Below are 15,413 nucleotides of genomic sequence, written 5' to 3' on the forward strand. Positions count from 1 at the left end.
TTATTAATGTACAAAATCTCTCAATTTCAATGGTGTTCTGATATTCCTTCCAAACCTTCCCATCCTGCCTCCAGGAATAGTATCTTTAGGTTCATTTCCAGTACTTGTTTCCAGACTTTCCACTTCTCTTCCGATGATATTTTCCTCATGTTCATTCTCAGTTCTTGCTTCCTGACTTTCCACTTCTCCTCCGATTATATTTTCCTCACATAGATCGTCCATCCAGTTATAATTCCTCAATCTGCCACCCTCAGACTCTTTCTTGCATTTAGCAAAGCGGTTTAGATCAGACTCATTCTTGCATTTAGCCAAGCGGCTTAGATGCCACACCTTCCCATCACTCAACCGTGCTGAATTACAAAATAACTTGCTAACTACTAAAGGTTCGCTAAACCTACTTTCTCCCTTTCGTATCATACAATTTTTTTTAACTCTTACCCAGTCTCCCACCTTCACAGGCACCAATTTCACATTTTGTTTCCGATCGTAATTCAACTTATACATTTTTTTTGCTTCTAATAATTTTTTTCTTACATTTTCTAAGGACCATTCAGAAACGTTTCCTTCCCGGATCCATGCACATTCCTTACTCACGGGTTCCCTACCTCTCATGATGACAAATGGACTTTTACCCGTACTACTACTAGGTGTTATCCTGTATGCCCAAATCATTTTGAATATTTCATTTTCCCAATTCAATCCACTACTTGTTGCCAATTGCATCGTACTCTTGATTACACGGTTAAACCGCTCAACTAAACCATTCCCTTCTGGATGGTATACAGAAGTCAATTTGTGTATAATTCCATTCCTTTGCAGACATTTTTTTGAAAGTATCAGCAATAAATTGGGAACGCTATCAGAAATCACACATCTTGGTAGACCTTCCTTAACAAACATCTTATCCAGAAACTTCATGACATCCTTACTCTGCACGTTACCCGTGATTTTCACTTCCGGCCATTTAGAGAAATGATCCATTGCTACTATAATGAATTTCTTTTCACCCAGATCACTTTCAACCGGTCCCATGATATCAATACCAATTTTTTCCCATGGCAAATTTGGGCAAGGTACAGGGATTAATGGCGGTTTGAAAGTTTTCTGTGTTTTATCTGCATTGTCACATATGAGGCACTCTCTAACTAGTCTATCCACCTGAACATCCAAGCCAGGCCACCAGTACATGTTCTTCACTCTCGCCTTGGTTTTAGAAATACCTAAATGCCCTTCATGGCACACACCCACAATTTTCGTTCGTAACAATTTTGGTGGTACAAACCTGCCACACCTCAAGAGAACATTTTGCTAATCACTAAGCTCGTTTACGATCTTCCCAAAAACTCCGTTCTGTTTCACTGAGAATTCTTTTGTTCGGCCAACCAGAACGCACATAAGTCAATATCTTCTGCAATTCTTTGTCAGTCGCCATGGTTTTTTTCCATTCATCTATGTTGATACCATCCTGTCATTCATCAAATAGCAATGCGACTTGCTCATCCTCCACAAACTTCTCATCCCCTTCATTCCTAGAAGCCAAAGGTAATGGTAACCGACTTAAAAAATCAGCCACCCTATTCTTGGTGCCAGGTATGTATTGTACTTCGTAGTAGAAATCTAAAAGTTTTATAGACATTCTGGCCAGTCTCTGGGAAGCATTTTGAAACCCCTTGCTAGTAAGAACTTTTGTCAAGGGCTTGTGGTCGGTTCTAACTATCACTCCAAGTCCCCATATGTATTGTCTGAAATGCTCCAAAGCCCAAGAACACGGCAACATCTCTTTTTCTATTACTGAATATTTACCCTCTGCATCAGATAATGATCTTGAAGCAAAACCAACAATCCATTCTTCATTCACATCATTTCTTTGTGATAAAACGGCTCCTAACCCTTTCACACTGGCATCCGTGGTGATAATAATTTTACTTAAAGGATCAAAACCTTTCAAGAAAGGAGCCTTACTAATCTCTACCTTCAGCTTATCAAATTCCTCCTGACAATCCTTGGACCAGACAAACTTAACTGTGGTCTTAAGTAGTTGTCTAATGGCAAATGTTTTTTCAGAAAAATTCTTTATGAATTTTGAAATAAACTCAACCAGACACAAAAAAGCACGTACTCCGTCCTTATTATGTGGCACGGGTACCAACCTGACAGCTTCCACCAACTCTTCCTTTGGTTTTATACCATCCACACTAATTTCATGACCAAGGTATTTAACGCCTCTGCAAGCAATCTTGCATTTGCCAAACTCTACAGTCAAACCTTTCATTTGAAACACATCCAATACCCGATGTAATCGCTCATCGTGTTCTTCCTTTGTCTTCCCCATTATAAGTACATCATCTTGAAAGAACATGACACCATTTATACCCAATAATAAGTCACTCATAATTCTCTGAAACATCGCAGCAGCAGAAGCTAGCCCGAAAGGTACCCTTGTGAATTGATAACAACCAAATGGTGTAATGAACGTTGTTAATTTTTTTCTATCAGGATCTAACTTAATTTGATGATAGGCTGATTTCAAACCTCCAGGTCCAATGCAATGCAATAAAATTTTCTTTTTTTTCTCAGCAGAAAATTCCTCTTCCTCGAAAGTATCAATGTAATTACAAAAATATTCTCTCCATTCTTGCCATCTCATGACAGGCTCCCCTTTCGCTAAAAGAAATGGTTGGGGTGCGTGTAAATTCAGACTAGACATTTATTTATTTATTTATATGCTCCTCTAATAAACCTTCAATGAGCCAGGAAATAACTGTGAAAAGTATGGTTTATAAAAACTCTATTCAAGCTTGAAAGCGTGTTGTTAATATGAGCCTTGGCTCAACTGTTTAGGATGTAGGCTTCTTTAAGTCAGTGCATCGTCACACGCAGGCTCAACAGTTTATTTTAATTCCAAGTGCATCGTCACACGCAGGCTCAAAAGTTTATTTTAATTCCAAGCGCGTGGTAACAACCACCGTGCGCGCGCCAGATTCTTCAAAAGACGCACAAACAGCTGACACAGCGCGCCCAGGATGATATTGCCGGCGCGTGCTCGTGCTCTGATGCTGCTCGAGCTGTGTCGAAACAGCGCAGGCTGAGCAGAATAGCTGAGCGCGGAGGGGTGTGGCACTCACCAGGATCCGGAAATAAGAAACAAGAATCAACAGAAGACACCTCCCAGAGTGTCCGACGATATGGAAGATGCGAAGAAGCAGCAGGTCCGAATGGACCAGAAGGGAGGTGGCGGTGTGGGGGCTGACCTTTTACCTCGTCGCCAATTTCTATAGGAACGATCCGGAGGCGAGTTGATTTAAAGTATTTAATTCCTTTATGAAATATTGTTACAAGCCCCACACACCAAGAAACGTCTCGTCCCTGCCACAGCTCCAACTGTCTCTGCAGCCGGAGTTCCCATTTAGAACTCTACACATCGCATTCTAATAACATTCTAATCCTACCCATTACTACATGCGTCTGTGTACCGCGGATCTGTTGCTTCTGATGTGTAAAGTTCGGAAGAAAAGTGTTCAAATGTTTGTACTATGTAATGGTCAATACAGGCCATGGAGCCTGTTTTAGTATTTAGCTCCTGAATCCTTTGTTTGTGGACCTGGGCTCGAAGCTTGTGTGCCAATAGTCATCCTACCTTACTACCGTCAAGATAATAAGGCAGAGGAGGGCTTAATCAGCTTGGTATATGTCCAGAGCCTCGAGTTGCTTACAGGCCAGGGTCAATTGGCGGCATACTCTGTGGGTGCCTGTTCGTTTATGTGCCTCCTCGAGCTCTCACACCTGGCACTCCAGGGCAGCCCACTTGTCCTTTTAGTCCTATTCAGCGTAGCCACTATGGCGATGAAGGAACATTGCACCACTGCCTTTAAAGGGTCCCATAGTAACACAATTGGGGTGGTGGGGGAGTCATTCGTCTGAGGGTAGTTGCTGATCACCTCAGTAACTTATTTGATTGTAGAGGTCTAAGAGAAGAGTTTGGATGAGATGCCATGTTTTACAAAGGCCAGGACCCCAAGAGTGAGCAACAGCATCATAATGGGGGCAGGTACAAAAGGGCAGAGACTCCGGTATCAGCGACAGCGTGGGCTGCCGCAAAGCGTGAGGACAGCAAAAAGTTATCTATACATGCGTAATACTAGTGGTAGACATAAAAAAAGGAGCATTCACTTATGGTGTGTTGGTCCCGCCAGACATCTATAAGGCTCTCCTCTCCCATCCAACGTCGATACTTCTCCGTCCACGTCCATGTCTGCCTCAGTCTTTGGGTCGATCTGTTAAAATGCGCATTTAAGACCAGATTGAAGTCCCCTCAAATTATAAAATCTGCGCCCAGGGATGAGATAGATTGAGGGCTCTGGAAAGAAAGTGTTCCTGTTGTTCATTAGGTACGCGAACCATAGCAGTCGTAAAGGTGTATGTTAGGAGGGTAGTTCGTAATGCTAGAAATCTGATTGTAACTTCAGCGGCACCGGTCCCCTGACTTGGAAGCGAGAAGTATAGCCACCCCTGCTTTCTTACTGGTGCATGAAGAAAAAGAATTGCCAGTCAGACCAGCGTGATTTAAGCCGCCTCCAGTTTTTCCATAAGAGGTGTATTTCTCGCAGGAGGCAGATGTCGCAACCTGTTCCCCTGAGTATCAACAGCAGGGCTTGTCATTTGCTAGGGGACATTGGGACCCCAGGCATTTAAACCGAGTATTTTAAGCATAGAGAATGGCGGTTAGGGTTGACTGTGTGGGAAAGGCATGGGCAGGGAATACTCCTGCATGGGGCGGCGGACGGTCAAGTAACTGTGTGGATCACCCTAGGGGACGGGGGGAGTGTTAGAAGGCATGACGAGGGGTAACTACCCGAACAAAACCCATCCCAGGGGCCTGTATTACGGCATGGGGTGCGTGAATGTGAGAGGAAAGATTAGTATGCGTAAGCCGAAGGAAGGGCTCCCCTTACCCGCTTGTATGTCATGAAAAAGGGACTACTGTCCCTGTTGCGGTCCACGGAAGGAGATGTCCATGGGTTATTAAACTTAGGAAAAAGGAGGGGATGTTTTGAGTGGGGAAAAAACAGTCCAGTGACCAAGGAGTGTGGGGAAGGGAGTTCAGTCTGATTGCTGATCCTGATGGCTTTGCGGCTTTGAAGATGTCAGAGCAGTGCCATCCCGTTCACAGCGACTCTCAGCAGCTGACGGGTTGCGTGGGCCAGTACGGGGATGACAGCCTACTTTTCTGTTACTCCAATGCCGCTTGGGTGAGTCGAAAGAGTGCCTTGGCTGCTGTGAGGCCTCGCAGGTGTCATCCAGACCCAGGACAGAGCGTGCCTCCTCCATCATTGTGACAGTACACATTTCCTTTACCAAATCAAAGGTCAAGCGGAATGGGTGGCCTCATCGATATTTGACTTCTCTTTCATGGAGGAAGGCCGTGGCAGCTCTGAGCGAACAGAGGCATTGGAAAGACGCAAAAGACAAATCCTGATACAACCAGATGTCTGCGCCTTAAAGTGAATAGGGCCTTGGCCCCCGCACAGCAGACATGATGGCTTCATATTGACGATAATGGTGGATACATGTAAGAATATCCTGCATTACGATGGGCGAGTTGGACAGTTTACCAGCCCTGTGTGTTCGACCTGTTACATTGTCTTTGTCCGCCGGGTCCGGGAGCACCTGTCAGGAGAGTCGGACCACATATCTTTCCACGTTGCCTGAGTCTGCGGCAAGAAGAACCCCTCGGATACGGATACTGAAGCTACGGGACCTGTTCTCCAAGTCGTCCAAGTGTATTTGTAGGACGGCATTTTTCTCCCAGACCTCCCTTAGTTGACGTCTGTGAGACTCGGGTTCCTATTCCTTTGCTTTGTGAAGGAAGTCCACCCGCTGTCCGACCTCTGCCAGATCTCTCTTAACGTCCATGAGGTAAGGGACTGCATCTGCTTTAAGTGCTGCTATATTCTCTCTCAATCTGCCGAACAGTGACGCCATGTATGCACAGGTTATGGGGCATCCAGATCATGTTCATCCAGTAGTCCAGGCTGTTGATCAGGAGGCCTCCGGTTGGACAGGGAGGAGTCCCGCAATGGTGAGCTTTCTTGGTCTGAGATTTCCCCAACAAATCCTTTAAGGTGCCTCTTTTTCGTTCCTGTGAGTCACCATTGCTGTAGGAGGCTGCTTGGGGCTGCTGATGCAGCGAAGGGGCATAGCGATGCGTCACATTGAGGCCTGCAGCTGAGACCTCTTGATAGTCACTTGTGGCCGAGCAGGGTTGTGATGCTGTGTTGGATATGGGTGGCTAGGAGACACTAGGTGTGGGGTAGGGGGTGTTGGGGGTCAGCGGCCCTCCAGGTGGGGCAGCAGTCCCGGATCTATCCTGAGAGATGCACCCTCCCACTCTCTGCACCACCATCCCCAGCTCACATTTGTGCCACTGGGCGACTGCACAGGTATTCGGATGACGGCTGGCGAGGCCTTTCAGGTGGTCTTGTCACACCGGCCCACCTGTTCTGCCAGCCAATACAGGCCCGCTCCAGGGGCCTTAATGGGTGCCAGGCCTCTCCACGGGCAGACTCCTTTGAACCCCCCCTCTGAGAGGTATGGGGATTCGGTGCAGGCAGGGAGCTGCCAGTTGGCACGGTGCTTTGGGTCCCGAGAATGTCAAAGGGTTGTAGCACCCAAGGAGAGCCGGCCTCAGGGGAGCTGCCGGGCCTTACCTATATTGTCCAATGCCGATCACTGGCGTTGCTCTTGTCTTGTCTTGCCTGATGGGGCATAGGAGGAACTTTGTTGGCGAACGGGTACACCTCTCCCTAGGCCCGATGGCCAAGCCTGGAGCCGCACGGCTGCGGTCTTGTCATCATATCGCTGTGACATAGGCCCCGTTCTAGGCTGCGGAGTCTTCAGTCCCTTTCCTCTCCATTAGTATATGGTGTGCACCTTTGATGCTCTGACTCAGCCCGGCCCTTCCCCACTGGAATTGCTTGGGGCTTAGGGCCAAACATCAACCAAGAAAGAACATCTCACCAAATGGGCAGAGGAGCTCCTTGTGACTGCTCCTACTTGTCTGTCATCTTGGACATGCCCCTCCAGACTTTAATTTAAATAAACCAACTGTCCTAAAGACATTCTTCCGGAATACTCAGAGTGCTGCTGAAGGATCCTTAATACTTTGGATGTTAAAAGATGTCTCAAATTCTATTTACACTAGACAAAACAATTAAAAAAATCAGACCAGCTGCCTGTTGCATTTGGTAATCAATGTAAGGGTGTTCCAGTTTCCTAGCCAAGTATAGCTCAATGGATTGAAGTGGATTTTCAGTTTTGTCACAGTAATGCTGGAAGATCTTTGACTGACACCCTACCAGAGCTGTCTCTACCACCACTGCTCTTTTCTCTGGTGTACCTATTGACGAAATATGTTGAGCGGCAACATGGTGGAACAGGCACACATTTACACAAGACTACTTCCTGGAGTCCTCTGAACAGAGCGATGCAGCTGTGGGGCAAGCAGTGTTGCGTCATCTATTCCAATAGGGTGAGCTTTGGCTTATTCTATCACCTACTATCCGCTACTGTGCCATTGTAATTATAACTGTGCATGTGTTTTAACTGCTAGCTATTCTGATTCAAGCATGTGAATCTATGAAAACCTAATACTGAAGAAGAAAATAAGTTGCTTACCTAAGGCTCCCCTTATTTTCTAAGGCTCTTTTTTCCCATTAGTGCTTGAAAATCTGAGGGAGTGAAGCCTCTGTGGAGAGTATTCTAAAAGGTGTTGTTGCCTGACTGGATGAAGTTTGATTCTTAATAAATTATATAGATAAGTTACTGAAGTGAATTAGCCATTCGAGGATTTATGTGTAATTTTGTACTGTTTTCTAATTATACCTTTGGACTCCCACTTCGATGAGGGGGAATTATTAAAGCATGTGAAACTGTGAAAGATCCAATATTGGAGATTTTCGTTTTGCTCTGTGGGATTTTCGGCCTCTCTGCCAGTGTAGAGAAGAATAAGAGATGCTGCTATTTTACTGAACATTGGTTCTATTGTTCAGATGAGGAACGTAGGTGTGAGCTATCTTTGAAACTCAAATTAGGCCTTTTCCTTGGTACTAAATTTAGTTTGATTAGCCAAAAGTTTGAGGGTGGGATTCTAAACACCGACCCTCAGAAAGCTTTATGGTTTAACTAATATGCAACAATATTATCTGCTATTCACACTTTTGGTAAACGTTGTTGCCACTAACCTGTTGATTTTTATATTAGTTACTATTCATATTATATGCATAAGGATAGGGCTTAGATTTTAAAATACACCTTTAAAGTACATTCCTGGTTTCATAGTGTTCTTGAGTGTTCCTTTCCGTGATGAAAAAGGCTTTGAGTTCAACTAATTATCCCTGTAATAAGCTATAGGATTGATCATCACCTGAAATGCACTTCAATCAAATATTGCTCAGTGGGCTGCATGGTGGTTGTGGTCCAACTTGCTTTCTGTCTTGGACTGGCACATTGACAATGGGAGTCATTATGTGTCTGTAGGTCCAAGAACCGCCAGACTCATGGTGATCGTCGGACCGCCACACTTCAAGCGGGCTGACTGCCACATTACAACCCGCCATCACTACCGGGAACATTGGGCCAGAAGCCCTTTCACGTTTCTTAACGGTCCGAATTGGTATTTCGGGCCGTTAAGAAATGCAAAACGGCCTTTTCTTATGAACAAAGGCCTTTACGAAATCGCAAACAGGGATTTCCTGTTTACGATTCCTATTCTGATGCACAAAGCATTTCCTAAATGCGACTTCGGCATTTAGGAGATGCAGAAGTCGGTGGTAACCAGGTGCAATTTAAAACAAGCATTTGCAATGCAACGGGTCTCGCGTTTGCTCATGTTAGAGCTGATCGCGTTGTAAACTCCTAACCCGACCTAACCTATCGGGCAAAAGTGCATTTGTGTACATAACCCGAAAAAGTGAAATTAACTATGTAAAGCGCTCGACTTCTGCCAAGCGAGATCGTGCTCGTAAATTAGAGAAAAAGAGGTCCACGAGCCCGATGGAAAACAGCGAGCCTCGCATGTTTTCTGTACTTGGTCGCTGCACTCGAGGAGGGCTAGCCACTGGAAAAGGCCTTCGACTAATGAAAGCAAGCAGATTTTATTAGGCAAGCCCACGAACCAATACAAAACACTGACGTGAAGTTGACAGGGCTCCGAGCCCTTTTCTAAATACTAAAGCGTCTCGCTGCGATACACATGCGCGAGCGCATGCAACGCAGGCTCGACCCTAAAAAGCACCCCAAGGTGCTTTTTTAAAAATTGCAATAGAGCACACACATGCCCCTTAGGCATATGAGTGCTCTACAGGTGCACCCCTATTTGTGGGGTGCACCAAGGTGGGCCTTTTGCCCTTTGCCAACCCTGGTTTTGCATTTCCTAAATAGCAATTTTTAAGTAAGAAATCACTATTGAGGAAATGCAAAACCAGCCCATTGACTAAAATGCAATGGAATTTCTTAATACCGATTTGCTAATAGCGATTCCTACTATGTAGGAATCGCTATTAGGAAATTGGTATCTCTGTACATAGCATCTTCCATTTCTTAAATAGCGATTTCTATGAAGTCGCTATTTAGGAAATGCAAAATTGCATTTTTGTACATCTGGCCCATTATTCCTCACATGCCGACAGCGGTCAGGGTTGTGCTCAGCCACGGCAGCGCCGAACTCTCTGCCACTGTACTGATCACAACCCCACTTATCGCCAGCCTTTCCATGGCGGGGACCCTGCCATGGAAAGGCTGGCAGTAGGCTAGTTCTGGGGGCCACAGGGAGGGGGGGCTGCACTGCCCACACCCATGGCATGGGTAGTGTAAAGCCCGCCTGCCCAGCACCACCAGAATGCGCACAGTCTGCTTTGCCGGTGGCATCCTCCCCGTAGCTTTGGTGGTCCCGTGGTGGGACTGTCAAAGTCGTAATGAGGCCGAAACTCCTTAATGCCAGGGAAAGTCTATATCAGGGCCATGTTTTAAAAAAATAAAAAAAAATACGAAAATGTATCATGTGAGATGCTGAGCTTGGATTACTAATCTAGACTTTTGAGTAATTCTGGATGGCACACTTGGGATGCTAATTTACTACAATTAGCGAACACATCCATTGTAGTGTTGGTTTAGTTACCTCCTTTAGTTCAGGTAGGTGCTTATACCTCCTTTCTGCTATAGGTTTGTCATGTCCTTAACTTATAAAAGGTTATTCCCAGTTCTGATTTTAGTTTTTTAGTCTCATGCATTGAATCTGTTTTTATAATGGCACAATCTATTCTGTTAGATGTAAGCTTAAGGGACTAGTTATAGAACAGCTCTTTGCTAGGGGTTTCCATAAACTCGTGGTTGAGGGCCACTTCTGTGCTAAATTCATATGCTGCATATCCTTCTGAAATATTTTACTTAAGGGTGTCTTTGATGCTGTAGATTCAAATACGGGAACTTTACAGACATACACAGCTGTGGCAATCTTGGACTAATTATGAACCTTATCATGAATTTGATGTCCCATTACGTTATCAAGCACATCAAGCATGATTTGATGGCCAATTACCCCATGTAGTTCAAAATATTAGAATGGGCACCTTGAGCAACAAGGGTCCACATGGCCCGCATTAGCGAACAAGTTACTTACATTCGGTAACGTATTATCTGGTAGAGACTCTATCTAGCTGCAGCTTCCTTACCTTTGAATTCCAGGGCGTCAGCTTCGAATCCAGAATCTTTTGCTGAGCAATACACTGCGCGCGTCGTCGGGTGACATTGTTCGATCCACGTGCGTCATCAGCGTCATTGGAGCGGTCTGTGACATCACAATTGCCTATAAAGGCACCACCTCGGCACATGTATGTCAGTTCTTCTACCCACAAACTTCCACACCAGAAGCGCAGAGTCATGGACAGAGCTAACAGTTTGTCTGTGCAAAACTAGGGCCCTGAAAGGGATAAACCCTAACAATACTAGACATATCCGCAGAGCGTGGAGGCATGGGTGGTTGTAAGAAATCTGCAGGCAGATAGAGTCACTACCAGATAATGAGTTACAGAAGGTAAGTAACTTGTTCATCTGATAGAGACTTCTAACTGCAGATTCCTTACCTTTGAATAGAAACCCAAGCCATAATCTCCCGGGGTGGGCTGAGATACCACTACTACACTACAAAGTCCTGTAGGACTGAACAGGCAAAGTGTCCCACTCTCTGTACCTGATTGTCTAGGTAGAAATGTTTTGCAAACGTGTGCAAAGATGCCCACGTTGCCGCCTGACAAATATCCAGGACTGGAATGCCCCAAGCAAGGGCAGTGGTAGCAGCTTTGCCCCTGGTAGAATGAGCCCTCAAGCCCTCAGGAGGCTGCTTCCTGGCCAATGCATAGCAGATCTTGATGCAGAGAACGACCCAGCCCAAAATGTTTTGCTTCTATATGCCTGACCCTTCTTTGCTGCCACGTACCCCACTAAGAGTTGGTCATTCACCAGAACTCTTTTGTGCGGTCAAGGTAGAACGACAACGCTCTTTTTGGGTCCAGCCGGTGGAGTCGCTCCTCTTCTTAAGATGGATGTGTTAGAGCAAAGAAGGTGGGTAGGGTGATGTTGTGACCCAGATGAAATGGGGTCATCACCTTGGGGAGGAAAGAGGCATGAGTTCTAAGTACCAACTTGTCAGGATAGATAATGGGATACAGTGGCTTTGATGACAGAGCTTGCATCTCACTCACCCTCCTGGCAGATGTGATTGCCACTAAGAAGGATGCCTTTATGGTGAGCAGCCGAAGGGGACAGTTATGTAAGGGCTCGAAGGGAGCACACATAAGAAATGTGAGGACTAGATTTAAGTTCCTTTGGGGCATAACAAAGGGGCATAGGGGGAAACATATGCAGAAGCCCTTTGAGGAACTATGTACAATGGAGGATTTGAAAAGTGAAGGCTGGTCAGGCAGCTGAAGGAATGCCAATAAGGCAGAAAGATAGCCCTTGAGAGTACCCAAGGCAGAACCCTGCTGGGCAAGGGAAAGTATAAAGAGAAAGATAGCAGAAAAAGAAGCAGAAAGAGGATTAATAGACCTTTCTGTACAATAATATACAAAGTGTTTCCAACAGCAGGCGTATACTGTTTTAGTGGAGGGAAGCCGGGCTGCCAAAATAACTTTACAGACTTCAGGAGGAAGACCAAAAGCCATCAATTGTCGCCGCTCAATCTCCACATATGAAGGCGCAGAGTTGACAGGTTTGGGTGGAGAACCTTCCCCTGCTGCTGCGACAGGTCATTCTGAAGGGGCAACCTGATCGGAGGACTGATGCTCATTTTCAGAAGCTCGGGATACCAGACTCTCCATGCCCAATCGGGAGCCACTAGGATGACTTAGGGCTGGTCGTTCTTGATCTTCTTGAGAACTCTGGGCAGAAGTGGTATGGGGGGAAAAACATACAGGAGGCCTGAGCTCCACTCATGACAAAAAGCATTGCAGAGCGATTGCCGCCTTGGAAACTCCAACACACAATACTGCTGACATTGCGCATTCTCTGGGGAGGCGAACAGATCTAACCAAGGCTCTCCCCACTGCTGAAAGAGTCCTTGTGCCACCTCAGGATGGTGATACCATTTGTGATACGCTAGGCATCAACGGCTGAATTAGTCTGCCCTGGCGTTCAGAGAACCTGCCAGGTGTTGCACCACTGGGGCTATGCTCTGCTGTTCCAGCAATATCCAGAGATGCAGAGCCTTTTTTTTTTGTCCTCATAATTATCACCCATGCTTTGGTAGAAGAATAGTACCGGTCGGAGGAAACGAAACCCTTAGGTCGTCCCATCTGGTCTACCTATTATTATTCTCCCAATCGTATGCCATCGACCAGGATTCACTATTTTCTTTGAAACCTAGTCATAACCAAAGCAAAGCCCAGTAATGGGTAAGGGGAGTACTAATCATTGGACTTAAGTTGCAAGAGGAGGAGACCAGACAGCAAAACAATAATATAGAAAAAAAAAAAAAATGATATACTATTGATAGACATTTTCCCAATTCATCCAAAAGTTATCCCTTCTAGAAAGGGGACCTCATTGTTCCATTATACACATTCGATTTACAGATATTTGCCAATCCTTAGAACGGGGGGGAAAGGGGTCGACCCATTTACGACAAATTTCTCGTCTAGCCAAAAGCATTAATACAAACAACAAGTGTTCCTGATGTGCTGACAGTTTTTGATGATTTATACCCTGTTCACAGACCCCAAACACCACCATAGAAAGATCCAATTTTACGTTCACATTAAATATTATCTTTAGAGTGTTTCTTATCTCCTCCCAATATTCCCACAACTTTGAACATTGCCAAAACATGTGTATATCATTTGCCTTATCGTCACCACACCTCGGACAGTTTTTCTGAATTTTCCCGATAGCTGTTAATCTGGCCGGTGTCCAGTAAACCCTGTGAAGTGTGAACAAATGGTTTTTCTTCAACTCTGCCGGGCTGGTCGTGAACCACAATTCTGAACAGGACCTATACCATAATGTTTTCACATGTAGAGTTGGAAAAATCCCCCCCCCACTTCAACAAGGGAAGGGATACCCCATCCTTTGTCGCTTCCAACAGAGCATGGTACCACAGAGCAACTTCTTTATTAATGATTTTCTGGTTTAATTTCCCTTCCCATATATTCCTTCCTATTTCTCCTGGTTGTTGCGATTTAACCCAACTAGCTATCTGAAGATACTTGAATTTAGAAACTGTCCCTCCAGTCCCTTCATAAAGTGTCGACCAGCTTAACAATTCTGGTCCTTCCATTATCTGGCCCCATCTTACAATCCCACTCATTCTCAAAGGAATTGATAATTTATCAGTAAGGCATTCAGGAGTACCAGGTGAATCCCAAATGGGGGCAGAGCTGCAAAAATAGGGTATCTCTAGCACCTTCCGAAAATACATCCAAATGTTGCATGCGTGTCTGAGTATCTTCAAACGTACCTTCTTGAAGTACTTAGGATGGCCGAATTTATATAGAAAATGATCTGCTCTTTCCTCGAGGTGTGCCGTTAAGGCTTTCCAAGCCGGATCATATTCTGACTTCTTATTCAATAGGTTTCTAATGTTTTTTAATTGAAATGCCAGATAATACTTAAAAAAATCCGGAGACGCAATACCCCCCCACTCTTTTTTTCTACTCATCTTTTTCCACGAGATCCTTACTCCTTTAGAGGCCCATACAAACGAGGATAAATCCCCCTGTAGTTTTTTAAACCAGCAGTTCTTAAACTCTAATGGAATAGTGTTGAATAAAAAGGTACATTTTGGGAGAATGCACATCTTCAAAATGTTGGATCTTCCAATTATGGAAAGAGGGAGAGCGGCCCACGTCTTTAGCAATTTTTTGGTTTCTCTGTATGTTATGTTAAAATTTAGTTTAGGTACCTCCTTTAGATCAGTTGTTAATCGAATACCCAAATATCTGATCTCTTGTTTGACTAAAGGAGAAGCATAAGTCAAATTCCAACACATTATTTCTGTCTTTTCTGTGTTTACGCTATAACCAGAAAATTTACCAAATTGTTCCATCAAAGTATTGAACGTAAGTAGGGTAGAACTAACATCCCTGGTGTATAGCATAAGATCATCCGCATATAATGCTACTTTTTTTTCCCAGTCCCCACTTTGAAATTGAATAATTTCCTTACTTAACCGAAGAGAAATTGCCAGAGGCTCAATATATAAGTTAAAAAGCAAGGGAGACAATGGACATCCCTGTCGCGTACTTCGCCAAATCCTGAATTCTTGCGATAACTGGCCATTGACCAGAATTCTCGCTGAGGGGCGTCTATACAATTCCCTGACTGCCCTAACAAAAGGAAATCCCAAGCCCCCTTTTTCCAGCACTAACCTCAAAAAAGACCAATTAACCCGATCGAAGGCCTTTGCTGCATCAAAAGTCAGGATCGCCAAAGGAGCCTTTTCTTGTTCCGCCAGGTCTATTGCAGCGAATAACTCATGTGTTACATCCTGGAGATACCTCCCCTTCATAAAACCCTTTTGATCCATATGAATCAGATTGCCTATGGCACTCCCTAATCTCCTGGCTAAAATCCCTGTATAAAGTTTGTAATCGGCATTCAACAGGGAGATGGGTCTATAAGATGCACAAGACATTGGATCCTTACCTGGCTTTAATACTAAACAAATTATCGCCTCTCTCCAGGATTTAGGCGTCTGAGCCCCCTCTACCAGCATAGAGTTAAATAATTCTAATAAATATGGACTAATAACTTCCCCCAAAACCTTGTACAATTCATTAGGTAGGTTGTCTGGACCAGCGGCCTTTCCTTTTTTTAACGCTTTTATGCCTTCAATAAGCTCAGCCTCATTTATTTTACAATTT

The sequence above is a fragment of the Pleurodeles waltl genome, chromosome 12 (assembly GCF_031143425.1).
Source record: "Pleurodeles waltl isolate 20211129_DDA chromosome 12, aPleWal1.hap1.20221129, whole genome shotgun sequence".
In the NCBI taxonomy this organism is placed as follows: Eukaryota; Metazoa; Chordata; class Amphibia; order Caudata; family Salamandridae; genus Pleurodeles; species Pleurodeles waltl.